This window comes from Cervus canadensis, chromosome 31 (assembly GCF_019320065.1).
Source record: "Cervus canadensis isolate Bull #8, Minnesota chromosome 31, ASM1932006v1, whole genome shotgun sequence".
NCBI classification, from domain to species: Eukaryota; Metazoa; Chordata; class Mammalia; order Artiodactyla; family Cervidae; genus Cervus; species Cervus canadensis.
This window is the reverse complement of record NC_057416.1, coordinates 41,956,627-41,981,640: the sequence shown is the minus strand read 5'-3', so window position 1 is coordinate 41,981,640 and position 25,014 is coordinate 41,956,627. Positions and strand designations below refer to the sequence as shown.

Genomic DNA, 25,014 nt, shown 5'->3' with positions numbered 1-25,014 from the left:
ACACAGAGATTCCAAAAATATGTCCAAGGTCATCATTCGCGGCTTCTCAGCTTTACCTCGGGCCGAAATTGTCTTCCTTTAGTTCATTTCTTAAAGTGGAAAATAGATTTCTTCTCTTACTTATAAATATTCTGAGAGTGTAGGTCATCTGTTTAATGGTTTCCATTAAGATTCTTCCAATCTTTCTTTCTGCTTGATTTTCACGTAATTGTGCTAACATTACCATAGAAAGCTCCACTAAATTAAAATATTGTTATAGCTAAATGTTACAGGTGTTACATTATGATTCATGATAAAAGGTTATTCATTAGTTCAAGGTTCTATTAGCACAATCTTTCTGCCTTTACAACTAAGAAGTAATAATGCATTTTGGTTCTGTAATAGTGAGTTAATTGTTCATTTTCCTAATGTTAGCCCCTAAGAAAATATAAATAATGTGAAGACGATATTACTCCATGTCTAATTAAATAGAAGAAGGACAAAATAGTATACTAGAAAGAACTACAGTCACAAAATTAGGAAAACTGTATGTTTTAAGAAAGTAATTTCTTCTTTTTGAACTTATTTCTTAGCTGTAAGCTATTACTAACAATTGAACCCCTCCTAAAAGAACTCAAATGTGCGAATATATGTGATCATGCATGTATTCATTTTAAAATGTAAGGTGTTATTACCATTATCTTCTACAACTTCTAAGCACTTTCCTGTGAGTATATGTGACCAGTTGCTACCCCACCCAGTGCACCAAAAGCTCTCTAGATGTTTACATGCACTCATGATACAAGTGTAAATCTTTAAATAATCACAGGTTATGTCAATATTGAAAGCCATTTGAAAGAAGGGAAATATCACACAAAACTGTTTACTGTTGTTGGGTACTGAAGCTCTGGGAAATCACAGATGGTTCTGGGATGGGTCCCATGAATTCTGCCTCCTTCTTAAGCACCCCTGTGTGATCATCTGACACCTGGAGAATCCAAAGACACAGTCCTCTAAGGAAGAGGTGTGTGCTTCATTAGGGAGCAACTAAAGAAGAGGAACTGGGAAATTCAAAAGAGAGGGCTACCAGGAGCAAGTGAGATCTGGAGAGAAAGAAGCTACAAAAGCCAATAACTTAACAGACAAGTGTCGGCAGACAGGAAAGACGCTTTACTCAGAAAAACTGGCAATCTGGGGAGAAGAAGGTGGACTTGTGTTCAGTCATCAGCTCAAAAGATCTGCTCAGCACGACAGTTTTTAAAGAGAAAAAGGAGAAAAAATCTCAGTGAATCATTAGGGCAGGGAGTCAGATTCCTCTTCATTTTTCCGTGGTGTGAAGACCTGCTGGCTTCTCCTTATCGTCCTTTGGATGCCATCTTGCCCATGTGGTCCACCCGCAGATTTACTCAGGGGGTGAGAGCCAGTCATTCTTTCACGACTTCACTCTTCATTCTCATTGTCACTCTACTCCAGGAAAAAAATCAATAGGTTTGAGAAGGCATTGAGCGCATTCATTAAAGCAAAACTGAGGAGCTGGGTTAAATGTTGCCTAATGATATCGTTTTTATGATTTAGATCTGAGGGAAATCAGGATGAACAAGCAGAAGGGGAGCAAAGGAGCTGTTTACAAGGACATCTTCATGGGCTGAGTCTGGGAGAGCCCGCATAATCTAAGTGACCAAGTCATTCAGGTAGAACTCCCACCTTCCTGTCTCCACACTGCACTTTCCTTCGATCTACTCAATCCAGCCATGGATTCTCCCATATCGCATCTCAACTGGATTGCTTGGAATGAGACAAGAGAGGGCCAGGACGGTGTGGAGAAGGACAGACTTTATCTATCTCCAATCTGCTCTGAAGGAGCCGTGACCAAAAGTGTGTCTGCCCATGCACCTTGTGAGTTTCACCGGGCTGAGGCCCCACCCAGAGGCAGCAACCACAGCATCCTGTGTGGTCTTGCCCGGTGAATCTTTACATTTCATCATGAATCTGGACTTAGGACACTCTAGACATCCCAACCTACTATTCATTCTTAAAAAAGGAGATCCTTCCATCTTGGGACTTCTGCATTTTCTGCTTTCTTAACCAAGAACACTCTCCCCTCTCTTCTTCCAATGATTGGCTTCTCACCCATGAGTCACATGCAGATTGGTGGGTTAGAGAGACATCATTAATTCACAGCATGGTGTAAAATAAAGTTGGCACCAATACCTTGAGAAGAAAGGATGGACTGTTAGCTAAAGACTATTAGGATATTTAAATAGATATAAAATTTGGAGAAAACTATTAGCTTATAAAAATAAGTTCAGATGACTTAAAGGCCAATGTAGCAAAAAGAAAACATTGGAAACAAATTTTAACTTAAAAGTAACAAGGGCCTCTTAAACCAACACAAATAAAAACCTTTAATCATTCTAAAATTAAAGTAAAATTCTTCTGTAGGAAAAGCACATAAATGCAATTAAAATGTAAACAGCAGACCTGGGGAAAATATTTATGATATGTGTTTCAAGGGAATGATATTCTGTAACCAAGAGGACATCATTCTCCTCAGTTTCTTCCTGATTCTTCATCCCTGACCCAACTTTTATTAGATCACTTTCTTAAGAAAATTTATAATGTAAATTCTTTTCTTGCCCCTGTGAGATACACGCATATTTTCTTTTCTCATCTTTTTTAATGTGGAAAAACACAAGAAATGTACATTTCTAATTGTGTTAACTATAGTCCAGGATGTTAAATGCATTCATAATGTAGTACAACCACCATCATTCATCCTTTTAACTCTTTTTTCATCTGGACAAACAAGCTCTGTCCACATTGAACAGTGATTCCCCCTCCCTGTTTCCCCAGCCCCTGACAACCACCATCTGACCTTTGTCTCTGTGGTGTTGGCTACTCTAAGTATCTCCTGCGAGTAAAACCACAGCCAAATGAAAGTGTTAGTTTCCCAGTCGTGTGTGACTCTCTGCAACCCCACGGACTTTGTAGCCCACCAGGCTCCTCTGTCCTGGGATTCTCCAGACAAGAACACTGGAGTGGGCTGCCATTTCCTCCTCCAGGGATCTTCTCTACCCAGGGATCAAACTCATGTCTCTTGTGTCTCCTGCATTATCAGGTGGATTCTCTACCACTAGCACCACCTGGGAAGCCCCGATTCCATCTACTAAAGTAAAGGAAATTAGAGCAAAAATGAACAAATGGGACCAAATTAAACTTATAAATTTTTGCAGAGCAAAATACAACCTATTGAAGGGGAGAAAATCTTTGCAAATGATATGACCAATAAGGGATTAATAGCCAATGTATATTAACACCTCATACAACCCAACATCAAACAAACAACCCAATTAAAAATAGGCAGTAGAACTGAGTAGATATTTTTCCAAAGCAGAAATGCAGATGACCCACAATCACAAGAAAAGATGCTCAACATTGCCAAACATCATGGAAATGCAAATGAAAACGACAATAAGATATCATCTCACAGCTGTCAGAATGGCTATCATCAAAATGCCTACAAGTAACAAATGTTGGCGAGAATATGAACCCTCATACACTGTTGGTGGGGATGTAAATTGTTGGTACCACAGTGAAAATCAGTATGGTGGTTCCTCAAAAAACTAACAATAAAACTACCATATGACCTAACAATTCCACTCTTGGGTATAACCAAAAAAAGAAAAACCCACTAATTAAAAAAGACACATGCACCCCAATGTTCATAATAGCATTATTTATGATACCTAAGATATGAAAGCAAAGCTAGCGCCCATCAACCAATGAATGTGATATATATATATATAGACCCACACATATGTATGGTGTTGGAGAAGACTCTTGAGAATCAGGAGAAGGGGATGACAGAAGACAAGTTGGTCGGATGGCATCACTGACTCAATGGACTCGAGTTTGTGCAAGTTCTGGGAGATGGTGAAGGATGGGAAACCTGGCGTGCTACGGTCCATGGGACTGCAACGAGTCAAACACGACTGAGCGACTGAACATCGGCAAACATGTATTGCTGTTGTTGTTGCTAAGTTGTGTCTGACTCTTTTGCAACCCCATGGCCTGTGGCCTGCCTGGCTCCCCTGTTCATGGGGTTTCTCAGGCAAGGGCACTGGAGTGAGCTGCCATTTCCTTCTCCAGAGGATCGTCCTGACCTTCCATCACCTGCATTGGCAGGCAGATTCTTTACCACTGAGCCACCAGGGAAGCCAATACACGCACACGCACACACATGCACACACACACACACACTCACAGGTGTAGGGAACAAGCTAGTGATTACCAGTGGAGTTTGGGAGAAGGGCAATATATGAGTAAGGGAGTTGATGGTACAAACTATTTGGTGTAAGATAAGCTCAAGAGTGTATTGTTCAGCGGGGTGAATATAGCCAATATTTTATAATAAGTATTAAAAAAGCATTAGTTGGTATCCATCAAAATATAAAGTGAGCATGACTTTTTGTTCCAGAGATATATTTTCCATTTATATACCATAAGGAATTTTTAATAATCAGCTATTGAAAAGAATAATAGAAATCATTTGCTAGAATATTAAATGAGAAAGTACTTACATTTTAATGGCAGAGAGAAAATTAAAAGTTTCATAAGGAAAATGCTTTCTAAATGGAAATATGACTGAATGGAAATGTAGCACACAAAATGTTAAATGTGGTGAAATTAAGAAATTGACTTTTATTACATTCTTTATACATTTCAAAACTTTATATAATTTCTCCTGTTAGTTTTCAATCAAAAACTTAATAAATTGCCAGAGTAGAAATATAAAATCAAATCAAAATTGCTGATGGTATTAACTCACATCAAAATATAAATCTTTGCTTCAGTACAGAATGTTTTCTATTATTCTACAGTAACCACCCAGAAACAAGTGAGTTCTCAGAGTGATTTAACCTCTTAGTGTGATGCTTGAAATATAAGGCTGTGCATCTGCCTTCTTCTCTTGACCTCTAGGAAAAAAGAAAGACAGCACACCCTCTATGTAGCATCCAACCTTATCTTGACATCAGGGTCATTCCTTAAAGATTCTCAGGTCTCACGTTTGCTTCTTCTCCTGTGGAAGGCCTGTTAGTGCAGGACGGGATGTTCCCACCACTGCGTGCAATATCAAGACTCAGAAGTGAGCTGTGTCTCCCTAAATATCACATGAACGTTGGACGGCGCCAGGTATTGGGTTTGAGCTGACTTGCATCTCCTTCTCTCTTCTGATGCACAGTGACGTCTGCAGCCTGTAAAGGATAAGGCGCGCTGTGGACGCCCTGATAAATATTAAATGACGACGATGGTATTTACAGAGCAGAGGCCAGTCTTTGCATCACTGTGATTTCTCCTGGCACTGTGAGCCGCCTCAGACAGCTGTCACCTCCTTGTTTCAGAGGCAGGGATTCCTTGCCAAATTAAAGCTTGAGAGGAGCCCATTACATCTTCACGTCATTGTGGGAGCGTGAGATGTGAATGCCTGCAGCCACACACATCACTCAGAGCCACGTCTATTTGATAAATACTGTCTCAAGAGCCAATTCAGGTCGACTGCATGGCCAGCTGAATCAATCATTCAGATATCTTATCCAGAGAGTGTGTGGTGCTGAAAACACAGGCCAATTCCAGGAGTAACAAAATCCCAGCCCATCGAAGACCTTTCAGTCAGCACATGTTAGCAGAATTATATTGACTTAATAATCATGAGTTTCTGGATAAATATTTTAAAACATGCATTTTAATGAATTTATTGAAGAACTGAGATTATTAATATTATCATATCAACATCAATTTTTAAGGAACTGATTACTGTACTAACTACTTTCTTGTTTAATTTTGAATTTTTTGCTTACTATCCAAACAAACCCCTCAAAAGCTAGGTCTAATACCTTGGATAAACCTAGGCCAAGAAAATATAAGCAATTTGTCATGGATCATGAGAAAAAGGATTGGTCCGATGCCATTTCCTGTGACTTCAAAGTATTCATAGGCTTTTTGGGGGATACTTTTAGAATAGAAAGAATACTTCAGCAATAATACTGTTCTTTCACTTCTGTATTTTAAAAATGTGTACTAAGTATCTCTTACTCAAGGTCTAGCAAGAAATAGTAAGAAAAGTAGAAAAAGATTCAAGTTCTTTTGCTTCAAGCTAGTAAATCTACTTCTTGTACTTAATAATTACCATTATTAAAGTGGCAGTTCTATTCAAATTACAATAAAAACTACAGACAAGAAAACGCCCAAATGCAGTAATAAAGGAATAGTTTAAAACCACAGAATGGAATATTTTTCCACCATTAAATAGTGTTACAGAGACTAATAACCTCAAAATGCTGACTCTATAACAGAGAGTAAGAAAAGATCTGCATATAAACACTGTAATGCTTTAAAAAAAAAAGCTGAATAGGAAATAAGATTGAAAAAAATATAAAATTTGTGCTAGGTTGTTAACGTTATGAGTGTTTTTCTTTTATGTTTCAGTAATTTCTAAAAATTTGTATAGTAACTTTATAATAGAAGACACTTCTAAAAGAGATCTATTATCCATCAAATCAGATCAGCATCTTTGTTCTAAATGGTGGTCATGTTAAACTAGTGATAGCATGATAAGTTTAAATTAATCATATGTATTTTCTTTCTCAAATAGCTAACTGATTCACCAAAGAGAACAGTCATGATCTATGAAGGGTGTTTACAAAAGAGCTATTTCGCTATATCATTGGCTGGATTCTTTTGCATAGTGCAATATATTTTCTTTGATCACACATTTCAAAGTGTATGCTTACTCATAAGTTCTTTTATTAAGGGAGCAAGTTTTAGGAATTTTTATTATGATTTATGCAATTCCTGATTTACACAGTTTACTGGCACTTTATATTTTAATTAACTCACTATCACTAGCATATTGAAATCATATTTTAGTGCACTAATTGAAAAAAGCTGTCAATTTCTGCACTTAGCCATGCAGCTACAAATTTCATTGTCTCCTTCATGAGATTAAAGAAGTTTCCAATTAAGAAAATGATTTTAATCTATGAATTCATGAGACATTTCCTGAGCTTTTCTTGGTTTCTACTAAACTGTGTGATAAACCACATTGTAATGGCAAGGCACATCATGAAGAAAAACAATTGTCACCTTGTCATAGGAATGGAAACACAATCATGCAGAAGCTTCCTCATAGTGGGGGTGCAGAGGGCGTGGTGTGGATTCTTAGGGTTCAGAGACAGGCCCCGAGATAAGCCCCCTGGACATCAAGAGGGCAGCGAAGGTGGACAGGAAGGTGCTTGCAGAAAAAAAGCGTGTGTGTATTCTCAGTCGCTTGGTCGTGTCTGACTCTGTGACCCCATGGACTGTGGCCGCCAGGCTCCTCTGTCCATGGAATCTCCAGGCCAGGATACTGGAGTGGGTGCCATTTGCTCGAGAGGATCTTCCCGACCCAGGGATCGAACCTGCATCTGCTTTACCGCAAGTGGATCCCTAACCACCAAGACAAAAGGAGGCTGTTCCAGCTCCGCCTTTGTAGTACATACATCATTTTTTAAAGTACTTTACTATAGTTGTGGCAACCTGTGATATCAATTCATCTCTGAAACAGCATCTGTAATAAAATTTTTAAACTAGAAGTGCTTGTTTAAAGTAAGCACGTAGACTATGAAAGAACATATTTTATTATTCAAATTGGAGAAATAAATACCGCTTTTGGCTTTCTATCACACATCTCCCTGCATATCTGTTACTCACCTTTTGTCTGTATTTTTCTTTCTATGTATTATCTATCTACTAATTGCTATTTTCTCCCGAGTGTTCTGTTACTCTCTCATTTACAGATTGAAAATAAGTATATTCCCTCTTTAAGTATCAAGGGAATTATAGCAATTTGTGATGGGAATTATTTATCTTTTCTTCAACCTGCAAGTTAATATTAATGATTTCTTTAAAAAATTCACTTCAAAATGGCAGTCCATTCCAGTAATTTTCCCCGGAAAACCCCGTGGACGGAGGAGCCTGGTGGGCTACAGTCCCTGGGGTCACAGAGTCGGACAAAACTGAGTGACTAAAAAACAGCAGCAACAGCAAGATGTCCACGTGGAGTCGTTCACTTAACCGCAAATGCGAAACAGTGGTTCAGTTTTCTTCAACTGTTTTCTTTGATAATCCTTGAAATATCCATAAAAAAAAGATACCACCTTTAAAAAATAGGTTTTGGGGAAAATAATTTTACTTTGCTATATTCTAAGGTTTAACTATTAGCATAAATAGTGCTATGAAGAAATTAATAAAGGCTGGCTGTTTTACAAACATAGTGGGCAGATTTATCATTCTATTCAGACATGATAGTTTATGCTGTCCCAATGCTGATTTAAAATGCGATGGTTGAGATGTAGGAAAGACAAAATTGAGTTATATCGAGGTGCTGCATGTCACTGTGCCAGCCAGGGTATCTAATGTAATTTGTTTCTTGTAGTGCTTATGAAACGTTCCATCTGGCACGATGTGCCCCTAAGACAGAAGGTGCTGGTATATTAAAGATGCAAGCATCTCACACTTGATATTTACCCATTTATTATTTCAGCAGAAAGGAAGACAACCTTTAGAAGACGGGGAAGATAAGAACAAACTCAGACGTTCGATTCAGAAATAAATGTGAGGACTACCATGCTCACAGCACATCAAGATGTTTTAATAGGATAGGATTTTGTTTTTAAGCTAAAAGCAAATAAATCCAAGGAATTTTTTTTTTTTCAGGAAAAGGGGACGTTTTACACTGCTTCACTGGTTTTCATTTTAAGAAAAAGGGATTTTTAAAGCAAAAATTGCGATGTCACAATATGATATGTTAACAGAGCACATTTTCAGTCAGAGTCTGAAACAGAAACATACTCCATTATAGACCCAACTCTCTCATAAAACAAAACCCGGAACTACTGGGTGGTCACTGATTGTGTTTTGTAGTTGTTCAGTCTCTCAGTCTTGTCTGACTCTTTGTGACCCCATGGACTGCAGAACGCCAGGCCTCCCTCTCCATCACCAACTCCTTCCCGGAGTTTGCTCAAACTCATGTCCATCAAGTCGGTGATGCCATCCAACCATCTCATCCTCTGTCGTCCCCTTCTCCTCCTGCCCTCAATCTTTCCTACATCAGGGTCTTTTCTAATGAGTCAGTTCTTCGCATCAGGTGACCAAAGCATTGGAGCTCCAGTTTCAGCGTCAGTACTTCTAATGAATATTCAGGACTGATCTCCTATAGGATGGACTGGTTGGATCTCCTTGCAGTCCAAGGGATTCTCAAGAGTCTTCTCCAACACCACGGTTCAAAAACATCAATTCTTCAGGGCTTAGCCTTCTTTATGGCCCAGCTCTAACATCCATACATGACCACTGGAAAAAGCATACCTTTGACCTTTGTCACCAAAGTGATGTCTCTGCTTCTTAATACACTGTCTAGGTTTGTCACAGCTTTCCTTCCAGGGAGCAAACATCTTTTAAATTCATGCCCATAATCACCATCCGCAGTGATTTTGGAGCCCAAGAAAATAAAGTCTGTCACTGTTTCCATTGTTTCCCCATCTATTTGCCATGAAGTGATGGAACCAGATGCCATCATCTTAGGTTTTTGAATGTTGAGTTTTAAGTCAGCTTTTTCACTCTCTTCCTTCACCTTCATCAAGAGACTCTCTAGTCCCTCTTTGCTTTCTGGCATTAGAGTGGTATCATTTGCACATTTGAGGTGATCGATATTGCTCCTGCCAACCTTGATTCCAGCTTGTGGTTCATCCTGGACCTGGGATCTTCCCGTGTCCCCTGCATCGGCAGGTGGATTCTTAACCCCTGAACCACCAAGAAAGGCCCTCTATTTCTTTTCTCAGGGAACTCCCAGACATCTTGTCATTCTGATCTATAAACCCACTTCTTTAAACTTTAAAGTAGCGTTAGAGTGGGGGTGGAGGGCTCAGGGCTTCTAGTAAGATGGTGGGGGAGATCTCCCGATGATGAGAGGACCACCGTGGGCACTCCTGGTGACAGGCACCAGAATGAAGGGGTGGCAGAGGCCACAGTCCAGAGGTAGGGAGAGGCAGGGTGTTCAGGGAACAGAAGAGAGATCACTGTGGCTGTGTGGGGATGAGCCTGGTACTCCATGCCCAGCAGGACATAGGCCCAGCTGGTGTGCATATCCGCCCATGAACCTTAAATGCTCAGGGCTTTTTTTTTTTTTTTGGTGGGGGGGACCTCACTTTTGGCATCCCAGGTGGCTCAGTGGTAAAAGAGTCTGCCTGCCAATGCTGGAGACACAGGAGATATGGGTTCAATTCCTGGAACCAGAAGATTCCCTGAAGTAGGAAATGGCAACCCACAGCAGTATCCTTGCCTCAGAATCCCATGGACAGAGGAGTCCGGTGGGCTACAGTCCATAGGGTCGCAAAGAGTCGGACACGACTGAGCATGCAAGTACAAGCTGGTGACAATATACAGCCTTGTTGTACTCCTTTCCCAGTTTTGAACCAGTTCATTGTTCCATGTCTGGTTCTAACTGTTGGTTCTTGACCTGCATACAGGTTTATCAGGAGACAGATAATGTGGTCTGGTATTCCCATCTCTTTAAGAAATTTCCACAGTTTTTTGTGACCCACAGAGTCAAAGGTGATGGAATTCCAGCTGAGCTACTGAAAATTGTAAAAAAGATGAAGCTGTTAAAGGGATGCCCTCAATATGTCTGCAAATTCAGAAAACTCAGCAGTGGCCACAGAACTGGAAAAGCTCAGTTTTCATTCCAATCCCTAAGAAGGGCCATGCCGAAGAGTGTTCAAACTACTAGACAATTGTCCTTATTTCACATGCTAGCAAGATTATGCTCAAAATCCTTCAAGCCAGGCTTCAACAGTATGTGACCCAAAACTTCCAAATGTACAAGCTGGGTTTTGAAGAAGCAGAGGAAACAGAAATCAAATTACCAACAATATACCATGATCATGTTGGATCATGAAGCAAGGGGGTTCCAGAAAAACATTTGCTTCATTGATGGTGCTAAAGACTTTGACTGTAGGGATTACAACAAACTGTGTGGACAGAGAACATCTTCCCAAAGTGCTGTTCCTGAAGTACTCTGTTTTAAGTACTCGAGGCACTGGGATGCTTCCTACGTCCTCTATTCTTAAATATTAGAGCTCCGTTTGTTCCTCAACAGTTAATCTCTTGTTATTTAATCATCCTTTGCGTTTAACATTTCCTATTGACTTTACTGTGTGATTTCCATGTCTGGACACAAAGATCAAGTCCCTTTTCTTAGTGAGTGCCCTACAGTGTTTCAGGAAGTACCTGACCTATCTCCACTTCTATAGTCACCCTTACTGAACTCCCCTGCAACCAAAACTAGTCTAGAACCTGTTTGGATAGCATTTGTTTTCCTTTTCCTTTGAGTAACCAGGTTTTGCACCTTTCACAGTATGGCTCTGATAGTTTTCTCTGACCTTTCAGGGCAAGCAAATTACTTCTGAAATGTCCTTTCAGAAGCAGAATATCCAGTTTCCATTGAATATGATTGTAAGTCAGCTTCATGTTCCCTTTGAATAGGGAAAATAAATAGTAAAAGATAATTTTTAAAAGCCAATATACTCCAACAAGTGATATATTTTGTGCCACAGAGAATAAATGACTTCAATAATCACAAATGAATGCTACTGGAGTCACAATTTCCCGCCCCCCCCCCCCAAATCAGGCTTTATTCTAGGAGATGAGTAAGCTACTTGTCAACCACTGGTTTTGCCTTCATGTGCCACTGTTTCTGCTCATTGAAAACTAAAGACTCCCTTTCTTTTACCTAAATGATTAATGGCACATGCTAATCAACTCTTGCTTTCATCATAGTTCATTGCAGCTTTGGGAAATATTGTCAGAAACTAAATAAGCCTTTTAGAATTGACTCATTACTCCTTTTTGTAAATTTTACCCAGCAACGGAATAACATTTAAAAAAAACGAAGTAAAAGAAGAAAACCACACCAAGATTTTGACTTCTGAACCACATTCCTAAGGCAGAAGAAAACACAGTCTAAATAAGTTGTTGCCAGACTTCACCTGATAAAAGTCTCTTGCTTTTTCAAGGCCTTATCAAAGGGCATTAAAAGAGCAAATTTACATTTTTCTTTTATTATTATTGTTCCATACTTAACTTCTGTCCAACCTACTTCACTTCTAAACTTGTACCGTTCCAACAACAGAAGACATTTACTGACAAATGTAAAATTTTAAATATGATGCATGCTGGTTGGAAACAGAGAATGAGGTGATAAAGGTGTTATTCAGTTTTGTGAATATGTCTGATTTAGAAAGTTAAAGACAGTTTTAAAAAACTCACAGAATACTTGCTTATTGATGGATAATTATGAGCATTTCATTTGTCTTATACTTACAACACATATATAATATTTGTGTTTATATAAAAGCATACAGAAGCACACACAAGGTATATGCATGTTTTTATTATGAATCAAAAATGTCAAAATTAAAAAGTCAAATCCATAGAATTTACTTATGTCAAACATTGATATCAAAAGTAAATTGAAATCTTCAGACCATAATATTTTTACAGTCCAATTCGTGATGAATTGTTCAGTTTTTTCTTTGCTTATTTATTTTGTTTTGCTTTAATCAAGACAGTGATGTCTGTCACTACAATTGATTCCATGGCAGTACAGTATGTAGAAAAGCATGTGTAGAAAAGACTGAAGAGTCTGAACTGAAATCTGCCTGGTGACTTTAGATTAATAAATTTAGTTCTTTGGATCTTGGTATTTTGATCTATAAAGCAGAGATAATAATATTCAACTCAAAACCATTGAATGGACTAAATTAAATGATGCAAATGAATCCAAAATTTGAATCACAATAGGGATAACTTCCCTACTCCTCTGTACAGCCTAAGCATTTCAGTCAGTCAGTCAGTTCAGTCACTCAATTGTGTCCAACTCTTTGTGACCCCATGAATCGCAGCACGCCAGGCCTCCCTGTCCATCACCAACTCCCAGAGTTTACTCAAGCTCATGTCCATGGAGTCGGTGATGCCATCCAGCCATCTCATCCTCTGTCGTCCCCTTCTCCTCCTGCCCCCAATCCCTCCCAGCATCAGGGTCTTTTCCAATGAGTCAACTCTTCGCATGAGGTGGCCAAAGTAGTGGAGTTTCAGCTTCAGCATCAGTCCTTCCAATGAACACCCAGGACTGATCTCCTTTAGGACGGGCTGGTTGGATCTCCTTGCAGTCCAAGGGACTCTCAAGGGTCTTCTCCAACACCACAGTTCAAAAGCATCAATTCTTCCGCTCTCAGCTTTCTTCACAGTCCAACTCTCACATCCATACATGACCACTGGAAAAACCATAGCCTTGACCAGACGGACCTTTGTTGGCAAAGTAGTGTCTCTGTTTTTTAATATGCTATCTAGGTTGGTCATAACGTTCCTTCTAAGGAGTAAGCGTCTTTTAATCCCAAGCATTTAGGGCACCATAATTTGAAATTTTTTCCAAAGCAGGATGGAAAAGCCCAGACAAGGCAATTACAGTATGTTTGCATTTCAAATCCATCTAGGCATAGCTTACCCAAACGAGGTTTAACCAGGCCCTACTCTTCCTCAATACTGAGTAATAAATTCTTGATCTTCTTCTATCTATAAGAGCAGACATTTCCAGAATGGATTGATGAAATGGATGAAGCCATAGTTCACCTTTGGATTGCCTGTTTCCCTGAATATTACAATATAGTATAATAAAGTACAATAAATACATGCAAACGTGCATATATGGTGACTTTTCACACACTGAGCACACTCACGTGACCGACACGAAAACCACGGAACAAACACTGTGTGAACCCGGAAGGCTCCATCGGCTCCCTTCCGGTCGCTACCCCTGACCGCCCCCCCCAAGGAGAACCACTATGGTGGAGTTTCATGACAGAGATTAGTTTTGAGAATGTACTCAGTCTTTAAGCCACTTCTCAGTTAAATTATGCAAGATCTTATTCAACAAGTATATATTCAGTAACTCTTAATGACTCAGGAATTATCATTCAGTAAAGAGTCTGCCAGCAACGCGGGAGACCTGGGTTCAACCCCTGGGTCTGAGAGATCCCCTGGAGAAGGAAATAGCAACCCACTCCAGTGTCCTTGCCTGGAGAATCCCACTTGACAGAGGAGCCTGGCGGGCTGCAGTCCATGGGTCACAGAGAGTCGGACGTGACTGAGTGGCTAACTTTCCATTTTTTTTTTTCATAAGGTGGTCAATGGAATAAAACTTAGCCATGCCCTCCTGGAGCATATGATCTAGTAAAAGTGAGAAAATAATGAAATTTTAATATCTAATCTATGAATACACATTTGGTGAGCCAAAGCCCACATTTAGTCCCTAGGATAACGGTGCCTAAGGAGTCCCCTGAACAAGCTGTTGACCACATTCCCCACAAAAGAGTTTACACTGAGGCATCATATCTGCAAATTGTATTCAGGATTCCATACTGAACTTAAAAATCTTCATAAACAAACAAGAAATAATCTCAGCAAAATCCTAGACATATTAAGAGAAGGGAGGAAAATTAAGGACGAGGTCACTTTTCCCTAACTCATGATATCCACTTACATTCTCTAGAGTACTAGCTCCATCAGAGGTCGAAAACCTCCTTCAATCAATATTTCAAAGTCATAACTGTAAAAAGTGATGGGTTACCCAAAAGTGTTTTATTTTTGATAAAGTGTGATATTTCTCACAGCCTTAATGTATTTTAACCTTATTTCTAATTGTTCAGGGGCATGGGTATCCTTTCCAAACAATTTAAATCACAAAACAACTTTTCTTCCTGACTCATGTTACTAAATCATCTGCTAGGACGCTGGTGACGCGGTAATGATGGTTAAGGCAGGGTTTGGGGTTTGACAGTTCGTATGGAAGTATTTCACGTGGGGCAAGAAACTGACATCTCTGAGCTGTAATTATCTTATCCATAACATGGAATTAATTATATATACCTAATACCACATAGAATGGCTATCAAAATTTAAAAAATGCCTTCTATAATTTTTTATAAATTCCTTGAGAGAAAATGTGTGTGTGTAAAAACAGGCAACAGATCCTTATGAAAATATAACCTCAATTATCTACAAAGAAATATGGTTTAGTCCAGAAATTGACAAATCTGCTTATACAACATAATGTGAAAAGCACAGAACCAAACTGTAGGTGCCCCTCCCCTCTTTCCTTTAGCCTTCATTCAAACTCCTCCCCTCCCTTGGTGCTCTTATCCCCACCCCAAAATGCGTCCTCCGTGACCCTGTTCCCCCCACTAGACAGCTACCAAAGATGCTCTGATCATCTGTTCTTACCTGTTCTTACCTGTAATGTGCAGTACAATATTTACTGATCGATTTTGAAGAACGGTCCTTATTCTTAAAGAAAAAAAAAATAGCATGAAGAGAAGATAGAAACAATCTTAAGGATCCAGCATAATGAATCTGGTAAGTTTCACAGGATGTCATTTGAGGATTGAAAGACCTTTTCATATTCCCCATAGACTTACTGGTTAAGATTGTAAACTCAGGTTTCTCCATATACGTCATTCTTGTTTACTATTTAGACGTAGCCCTTGGCATAGTCTAAGAATCTAAGTCAAAGCAGAATCCCACTTTGTCCCAACCTCCCGCCTTTTCCCAGTAGACACATTCAACTTCTGTAACATCTTGCTCTTAATTCCTCATCCACCTTCAAATCCAAGGGCTCTCAGTAGAGTGAGGACATTCAATTTCAGCAATGCATTGCTGACAGATGGAAGCCACCTAGTCTAAACATTAACTTTTTGTTCTCTTTTGCACAGGGTATTTTTTAAAATGTGACACTCTCATAATATATCTAATTTTTATGAGAAACAATGTTTACTCCAAAATGACAGAGTATCCTTAAATAGGTTCAAATTATACCAATCTTGTAGACATTTTGAATTTTAAATTATATGATACGATAGAATATAATGTATAGACATTTCCTTTTTTTTTGTTTAATAGTCTTCTATTATGAGTCCATGATAACATCAAATGTTAAAATGTTACTTACTGGAAGTAGCAGATAATCACAAGGAAAGTAGTGAGTGTTGGCAAAAGTTCTGAATATGAAATAATAGTCTTTGCTATTTATAAAGCACCTTTTCCATAAAAATTCAAATTGCTTTCATTCAATTAGTACCAACACAAAACACTAATACATATTAATGTAATGTATGTATTCATACAGCAATTAACACCAATACAAAACTAATACATAGTTTTACATACTTGCATATATATGTGTGTATATATATATATATATATATATATATATATAATGTGTTAGAATTAAACTACAGAAAGGAGACCATTTCAGTGCCCTAAAAGGGTAAACAGCATCCATGCTATTAGAACTCAGGTATTTAAACTGGCCCTCATTCTTTTCTAGGTTGAAGGGGCCTCATTTCATCCACTGACAGTTAAACTTTAACTCTATTACAGAGTCTAAAGATGGCATGTTAATCCAACAAAGTGTTATTCTTTTATGTCACACATAATCATAGCAAAACATAATTTTGCTTTCCAATGTAATTTTTTCCTTGAGCTTTCAGACTAGACAGACAATAAAACACTGATATAAAAATACCATGTGTTCCTTTTTTCAGAAAACAAATATGATGATACAAGGAGGGATAGCCTCTTTTGGTGGTAAAAATAGGTGAGTGGAGTTTGCTATTTCAGAGGAAGCCATATGGAACCCTTCTCATAATGTGGAATCTCAGTGAGGCTGAAAATGGGAGGATATTCAGAGGTTTTCATTCTACTACATTGGGACATATTTAGTACAAATGTTATTAGTGGGGTGCTAGTATATGTTTGACAACAGGCTCTTGGAGGAAAGAAGCTGTAGCATTTGTCAGCTTCTTTGTTGCGGATGCGCAATTTCATGCTGCCGAGAAGAAATCACGGCAAGAGAATTTGAAGAGAGAGAGCAATGCAGCATGAACCAACGACTGCATACCTGAGACTCAGGCAGCGCTGCTAACCAACTGTATTCTAATAGAAGTGACGCGGAAGTCACGTCTGACTCCACGACCCCATGGACTACTTCCCACCAGGCTCCCCTGTCAACAGAATTCTCCAGGCAATAATACTGGAGTGGGTTGACATTTCCTTCTCTGGGGGATCTTCCCAACCCAGGGATCGAAGCTGGGTCTCCTGCATTGTAGGCAATTGTTTACCATCTGAGCCACCAGGAAAGCCTATACTCTGATATAAAATAAAAATTAGAAAAAATTAAGATCTACCACTTTCTGGACTTCGCTGGTGGTCCAGTGATTAAGACTCCCCACTTTCAATGGAGGGGACATGGGTTTGCTCTCTTGTCCAGGAACTAAGATCCCACATGTCACATGGCATGACCAAATATATACATATATATATGTATATACCATATATATATATACCACTTTCTAACATCTGGTGAGACAATGGTTACACATAGGTGGTTAACACCTTAGGAAGCTGAGGTGAGCTGTAAGCCTCTGAAGTTCTAGGTCTGACTCTCAAGATGATTAAAAAAGTCCTTCTCATCTAAACCTCAGTTCAGTCGCTCAGTTGTGTCCAACTCTTTGCAACCCCATGGACTGCAGCCCACCAGGCTTCCTTGTCCATCACCAACTCCCAGAGTTTTCTCAAACTCATGTACATTGCATTGGTGACACCATCCAACCATGTCATCCTCTGTCATCCCCTTCTCCTCCTGCCTTCAAATCTTTCCCAGCATCAGAGTCTTTTCAAATGAGTCAGTTCTTCGCATCAGGTGGCCAAAGTATTAGAGTTTCAGTTTCAGCATCACTCCTTCCAGTGAATATTCAGGACTGATTTCCTTTACGATGGACTGGTTGGATCTCCTTGCAGTCCAAGGGATGCTCAAGAGTCTTCTCCAACACCACAGTTCAAAAGCATCAATTCTTCGGCGCTTAGCTTTCTTTATAGCCCAACTCTCACATCCACATATGACTACTGGAAAAACCATAGCTTTGACTAGATGGACCCTTGTTTGCAAAGCAATGTCTCTGCTTTTTAATATGCTGTCTAGCTTGGCCATAGCTTTTCTTCCAAGGAGAAAGCATCTTTTCCTTCCATGGCTGCAGTCACCATCTGCAGTGATTTTGGAGTCCCCACAAATAAAGTCTCTCACTGTTTCCATCTAAACCACCTAGGTAACTGGAAAAATTACCTACCATCTCCAGATTTTATTTTACTGTAAAGAAAAGACACCAAGTATATAAGAAGTTCAAAGTATGACTGTATAAATACAAAAAAAAATTATTATGTTAGCCACACAGTTTGTAAAAAGCTATGAATATATGTTATTCTTTCTCCCCATTAAACTAACAATAGTCCATCACCACATGCTGTATTCCTGCCACATTTCTATTCCCACTTGTGGTGGTCATCAGAATGCACTCCACGGGCTGTCAACTGCAAGGATGGTAATTAACTAGCAGGTGTGCCCTGGAACCATCCCACTTGTGCAGAGGACACACCTCCCAGGAAGGCGCCCAGCCAATGGCAGGGCAGCAGGGATGCTAAGACACGCCCATTCCTGCAGACTTCCCCATGGCTTTGCCAAACCTTTCTTAGATGGCTCCGCAGTCTGCAGCACTTGACGCCATGCTTGTCTCCTTTCTTCTGCATTCCAGTTCAGACCTGCATCGAGGTCTCCTGACTCTCCTTTTCCCATGTTCTCTCTCAGGTATCTCCCCCAACAACATCTGTGTATGCTTACCTGAGTGTTAATCGATCAGTCATGTTTGACTCTGCAACCCCATGGCTGTAGCCTGCCAGGCTCCTCTCTCCGTGGAATTCTCCAGGCAAGAACGCTGGAGCGGGTAGCCATTCCCTTCTCCAGGGGATCTTCCTGACCGAAGGATCGAACCCGATCTCCTGCATGACTGTGCATGCTTAATGCCATCTTACCGTCTTGCTCTCTAAGGGACCTGAACTAGCATTTCATTCAGGGAGGATACTGTGGAGCAGAAACTACTCTTTGCTCATCCATATGACTTGGCACCATGGAGTCTTTCTGCAGCTGCCGTGGACCCTTCCGTGGACCCTTCTCACAAGCACCTGCAACTTCCTGACCAAGCCGCCGGGCTCCTGTGTGGTGTCCTGGAAGAAGGCTGAGCATGGAAGACACATACTGGCTCCCAGGGGTGGCCTCAACCCGTGAGCGAGGAGAAACGCTGGGGAAATGTTCTTTTCTTGACCCTCCGTTAGATCCTAAGTTGTAGTTCATATAGAAGACCCCCAGTTTCTCCGTGGAGCAGGCTGTCAGTCTACCCGCCCTGTCTTGACTCTCATGTGCCAGCTTCCTGGGGTCATCTCCCAAATAGACTCCTTGTACCCAAATCTGTGTTTTTGATCCTGCCTTTGGGGAGACTCACAAGAAGGGACGTCATGAAAATCGAGTGAGTTCCATTTTAAATTGTCTCACTTGTTTAGGAATTGGTGAATTCTAAGTCTCTTGAGGTCAGGAAAGTAAAGCCAGTGAGTGACTCTGGCCAGGTGAAGACAGATGGCGTGCAGAGCGTGGGCTCCATGGCAAGAGGGTGGTGGCTCCTTACTCCATGCCCGTTTGCTCCACAGAAGCGTGGCTCCAGAAAGTCTGGTGCTCTGATATTTACAGAGAGGGAAGGAAACCATCGAATATACATGGGTAAAATTTCAAAACTTTTAAAAAGCTTTGTGGGCAAAGCAAATGCATCTCTCTGCTATAGGCAGAAGTGGACCTGGAGAGTGTGATTAAGAGATGCAGGACAAGGATCCTCGTGAATTTAAACATGTAGAAATGCAAAGCTAAACACCACTCCTTTGATGCCAACCACTTGCAGCAATAAGCTCTTGATCTCTTCCTGTTCTACTTTTTTTTAAACCCTCTTGAGAGAATTCTCAGGCTTGTGGCCTATCAAATCCAATAAGAAAAGGGTGAGTCAACATGGCATCAAGCACCTTACACAGTCTGTGTGTGTGGATGGATCAACAGACAAGAAGAGTTTTGTTCTTCTTTCTGAGGCATGAAGCTTCTGATGTTTTAAGAACAGAGGCAAGTTGAAGGAATACTCCTTCTTAAAGACACTGTTGCTAACTTAAAAAGAAACCCTTGAAGACTAAATACTCTTATGATGACTTGAAAGGCATCACACTTTACCATGCTTTCAAGTTGTGTTTGCTGTGTCTGTCTCATCTCTCTGTATTTTCCCCTATGGGTCCTCTCTATTGGTACATGTTAACCCTTCTATTGTTGCTTCATGTCTTTGATGCTACAGGCGGCTCTCATCTTTCCTGTACCTCGCATTCCCCTGTCTTTGCTTAACTCCTGGTCATCCTTTACAAGATGCAGTTTGAATATGACAGTGAAATTTTTCTTCCCTGAACAGCTAGGCAGAGTTAAGAGTGCTAGGTATTCAGAAACACTTCTCTAGACCTCTTTAATAATCCTCCCGTTGGGTAATTATTATTTGTCTCATTGTCTATACCTCTACACAGGAATCTGGTTAGGGGCAAGTCCACAGATACATTTTTATTTCAGGGGGTAGCGCAGAGCCTGGCGCGGAGCACGTGGTTAGCAGGTGGCTCGTGAAAGGTGCGCGTCCCGTCTCACCCTGCAGCCGTCTCACCCTGCATCCTTCCGCCCTCCGGCCCCTCCCATCCTCGCTTGCTCTCACCCCAGCAGAGCTTGCGATAAACAAATGAAACTGGCGTCCCAAGGCCTCTTATCATACCTCAAAGATCCTGGAGTTTCTTCCTCGCTCTGTTCTTCTTCATGCCCTGGATGGACGCTCAGGGAGGTGGGAGACAGGAAAGCAAAGAGGACACCACAGAGGCACGAAGGTAAATGTGGTGATTCTAAGGGTTTTACTCACATAATTGGAGGACGACACCTTGGCCCTCATTTCAGCCTCACAGAAACTCTCAGAGATGAGGAGGGTAGACACCGCGGTCCCAGTGTCGAGAGTGCTAAACACGAGGATGCTGAGAGAAGCGACTGGATGGCCTTGTGTGATCTAGTCATCCCGCCCCACTCTCACAGAGCCCTGCTGCCGAGTGCCTCCGATTTAAAGGCCTGAGGACCACTATTTGTGCGAGTCCCCTCTGAGTGACAGCCTCCCTGTCTCCTCCTGGTTTTCTTTCCTCCTTGCTGTTGTCTCTATTAGTCTGCTTCACTAAAAATCAAATCCAGCGACAACTCAGCCAGGATCAATGAGTAACCCACTAAGTAATGCTGCAGCTTCTTTTGTAAAGGAATTCGAGTCCAACTTGACATCCATCTATCAAGCCTGGTTAGCGCTAATAAAATCAGGCCTCCCACAGTCCAGCTGGATGGACTGGCTGACCCTGCAGCTCAAATGATTTGTGGTAATTTGTGGTTCCTCACGATAATTTGAAGTCCTGGAGGAGGAAAAAGCTAAATAACTCCCTTCAAGTGACGGAGGTTGTCAGAAAACAGGCCTTCTGTACCTGTATTTCTTTGTGCTCCTCCAGGAAAGTATCTAAAGCCCATTTTGGAAGATGTTGTGTAATTGCAAAATGGAAACGTGGATCAGATAGAGGGAAGCTAAGAAGAAACTACAGATGCCTTCAATTCCACATCTCCCCATGACACTGCAACTGAAAGCATCTGCCTTTGTCTAAAAGAAGAGTTTAGGGCAAGAAATACAGCCTCTTCTTGCCTTGCTGGTCTGGGTGAGGAAGAGTAAAAATATCCATGCGTGTGCGCTAAGTCACTTCAGTCATGTCCGACTCTTTGTGACCCCATGGGCTGTAGTCCACCAGGCTCCTCTATGCATGGGATTCTTCAGGCAAGGATACTGGAGTGGGTTGCCATGCCCTTATCCAGGAGATCTTTCCAACCAAGGGATCAAACCCACGTCTCTTATGTCTAACCTGCATTGGCAGATGGGTTCTTTACCACTAGCACCACCTAGGAAGCCCCAAAATATCCATAGGTAAGGATTTTCTCTTCAGAGAAGATGGAACAAACACAATTTTTCCTGTTTCTCCCACTACATATAAGCAAAATTTGGGGGCATTATATATCTGATAAACACAGACAGCTCTGAAAGATGGAAAGAAGAAGGTAGCCTGGCGGGGGTGTTGAGACCCGGGGAAGGCCATGTGTGTCTAGGTACGAGGCAGCGTCGCAGTCCGGCTTCAGAAAGCGCTCTTTCCCGCCTCTGCTCTTTAGGCAAAGCTTGTCTCTCTGTGCGCTCAGTTGGTTTAAAATGAGGTGATCAATATTAGGATATTTTGCTCTGTATTTTACTCCATAGTGTTTTCTTTTTCTTTTTTATTAGTTACTCATGAAATGAACATTAAACACCAGGGAATGATACAGTACTGACTTCTCTGGGTTTTCTCTTTGTCTAATATATTCCAAACTTGGAACTGAAGAAGCTGACAATCCAGAAATGCCAATAGGTAAAAATAGCCCCAGCAAAAGTCAGCACTCACTATTTAAAGGACCAGAAAAGGGTCAATCTGAGAAGACAGGAAACTTTAGATAATACCTCTCTACTTCAGCCAAACTCCACAGAGAACAGCTATGACCTCACTCCATCCACCCCGGCAAAGACAGAGTGGGTGGCCTAGGCATCCTCCTTTGTCAGCCCGGTTTCAAAGAGGTCAGAGAAGAGAGCCTGGGACCGCATGCCCAGGTGATAGCTTCCCACCAGGGGTCAGTGGAGACCGTGCATTTCCACAGACGTCTGGCAGTGTGGAAGCCTGCCTCCCAGTCCCAGGTGGGGGGTGTTACAGGGGCCCTAATGCACCACTGTTGGTGATAATCAGATCCACCTCTATGACGTCGCTTCATGGGAAATATACAGGCAAAACATGGAAACAGTGGCGAATTTTATTTTCTGCGAACAGTGCCTGCAGTCATGAAATTAAAAGATGCTTGCTCCTTGGAAGGAAAGCTGTGATGAAACCTAGACAGCTTATTAAAAAGCAGGGACATTACTTTCATAAAAAAAAAAAGGTCAATATAGCCAAGGCTATGGTATTTCCAGTAGTCATGTATGAATGTGAGAGTTGGACTATAAAGAAAGCTGAGCGCTGAAGAATTGATGCTTTTGAACTGTGGTGTTGGAGAAGACTCTTGAGAGTCCCTTGGACTGCAAGGAGATCCAACCAGTCCATCCTAAAGGAGATCAGTCCTGGGTGTTCATTGGAAGGACCGACGCTGGACCTGAAACTTCACCTGAGTTCTCCTAGGGAAGAGTAAGGACGTTTCTGCCCTTTCTGATTGGAGAGGTGTTAGTGGTGATGTTGTGGGGAAGAAGAACACTCACTCAGTAATGAGTAAAACCTGTACCTGCTCTAGTGTCAGTGGAGGCAGGACTGGGACTCTGACCTTCAGCTCCCACCTGGCAGTGAGGGAGGGGCCCACTCCTCACCCCCCACACACGGGTGTCAGAAGAAAAGGGCAAAGCGGAAGCTGCAGATCCGAAGTGCCCAGGTTTTACTAGAGTAAAACTCAAGCACGATGCTAAGAACTCAGATGGTCTCAAGCTGATAGGTTAAAAAAAAAAAAAAAGACAATAACCTCAAGATAATAGATGATAAAAGAAATTGAAGGAAATAAAAATAGAGAGGCATACTGAATTTAGGAATTATAAAATGACACAGTGAATTCCTACAAAGAGTGTAAGTTTACAACAAGTCCTACCAAAATCTCAGCAACAATTTTTCATATAAATAAGCTTATTCTAAAATGCGTATGTAAAACAAAGGAACTAGAATATTTATTTTTTAAAAAAAGGATAAAATGGGAGGAATCTGTTTCCCTGGTTTCAATATGGTAATCAAGACCACGAAAGCAAATGGTCAAAAAGTGATCTTTCAGAGGCCACAAAAATAAAAGATGAACCTTGGTCTGTCTCATATCTTATACAAAAAATTAACCAAAATGAATAGAGTACACAGGGTGAAACAGAAAACTACTTAGAGGACAATGGCAGGAACAATAAATATTTAGTTGAACTTTAGTCTTTAGTTACAGCTTGTGTGTGTGTGTGTGCATTGCTCAGTTGTATCCAACACTTTGTGACCCCATGGACTTGGTCCCTCTAGACTCCTCTGTCCATGCAGTTTTCCAGGCAAGAACCCTGGCGTGGGATCCCATCTTCCTGACCCAGAGATCGAACCTATGTCTCTTGAGTCTCTTTCATTGGCAGGCAAATTTTTTACCACTGCTCCATCTGGGAAAACCATAGGATTTTGTATGCATAGCCAAATATAATAATTATATAAATAATAATTCAAGCAGCAAATAATTATGAAACACATTATCTAAAATGATTAAGTTATACAATGTTACACAACCTTGATTTAAGATTTATTTAGAATTTGGGGATAGGTGGTTTGGGCAATTCAGAATTCTCTTTTGGATTCTCCATAATAGTAGACTCCAAGAGGTAACTCTGAATTCACTGACTTCTGCTTCTTTGACTATGATAAATCCTTGGACTGAATGGATCACAACAAACTGTGTAAAATTATTAAAGAGATGGGAATAACAGACCACCTTACCTGCCTCCTGAGAAACCTGTATGCAGGTCAAGAAGCAACAGTTAGAACCAGACATGGAACATTGGACTGGTTCAAAACTGGGAAAGAAGTACATCGAGGCTGTATATTGCCAGCCTGTTTATTTAACTTATGTGCATAGTACATCATGAGAAATGCTGGGCTGGATGAAGCACAAGCTGGAATCAAGATTGCCAGGAGAAATATCAATAACCTCAGATATGTAGGTGACACCACCCTTATGGCAGGAAGTGAAGAAGAACTAAAGAGCCTCTTGATGAAAGTGAAAGAGAAGAGTGAAAAAGCTGCCTTAAAACTCAAAATTCAGAAGACTAAGATCATGTCATCCTGTCCCATCACTTCATGGCAAATAGATGGGGGAAAAAAATGGAAACAGTGTGGCAGATTTTACTT

General features: G+C 40.8%; 1 long non-coding RNA gene across 1 annotated transcript; it reads right to left on the bottom strand.

The window, feature by feature from the left end:
- Positions 1-3,156: 3,156 nt before the first annotated feature.
- LOC122432526 lies at positions 3,157-23,989 on the bottom strand. The gene is made up of 3 exons (XR_006266862.1): positions 23,977-23,989; positions 20,978-20,982; positions 3,157-3,225 (listed from the first exon to the last, which is right to left on the bottom strand). It is a non-coding gene; the product is annotated as an uncharacterized LOC122432526 (long non-coding RNA).
- Positions 23,990-25,014: the final 1,025 nt, after the last annotated feature.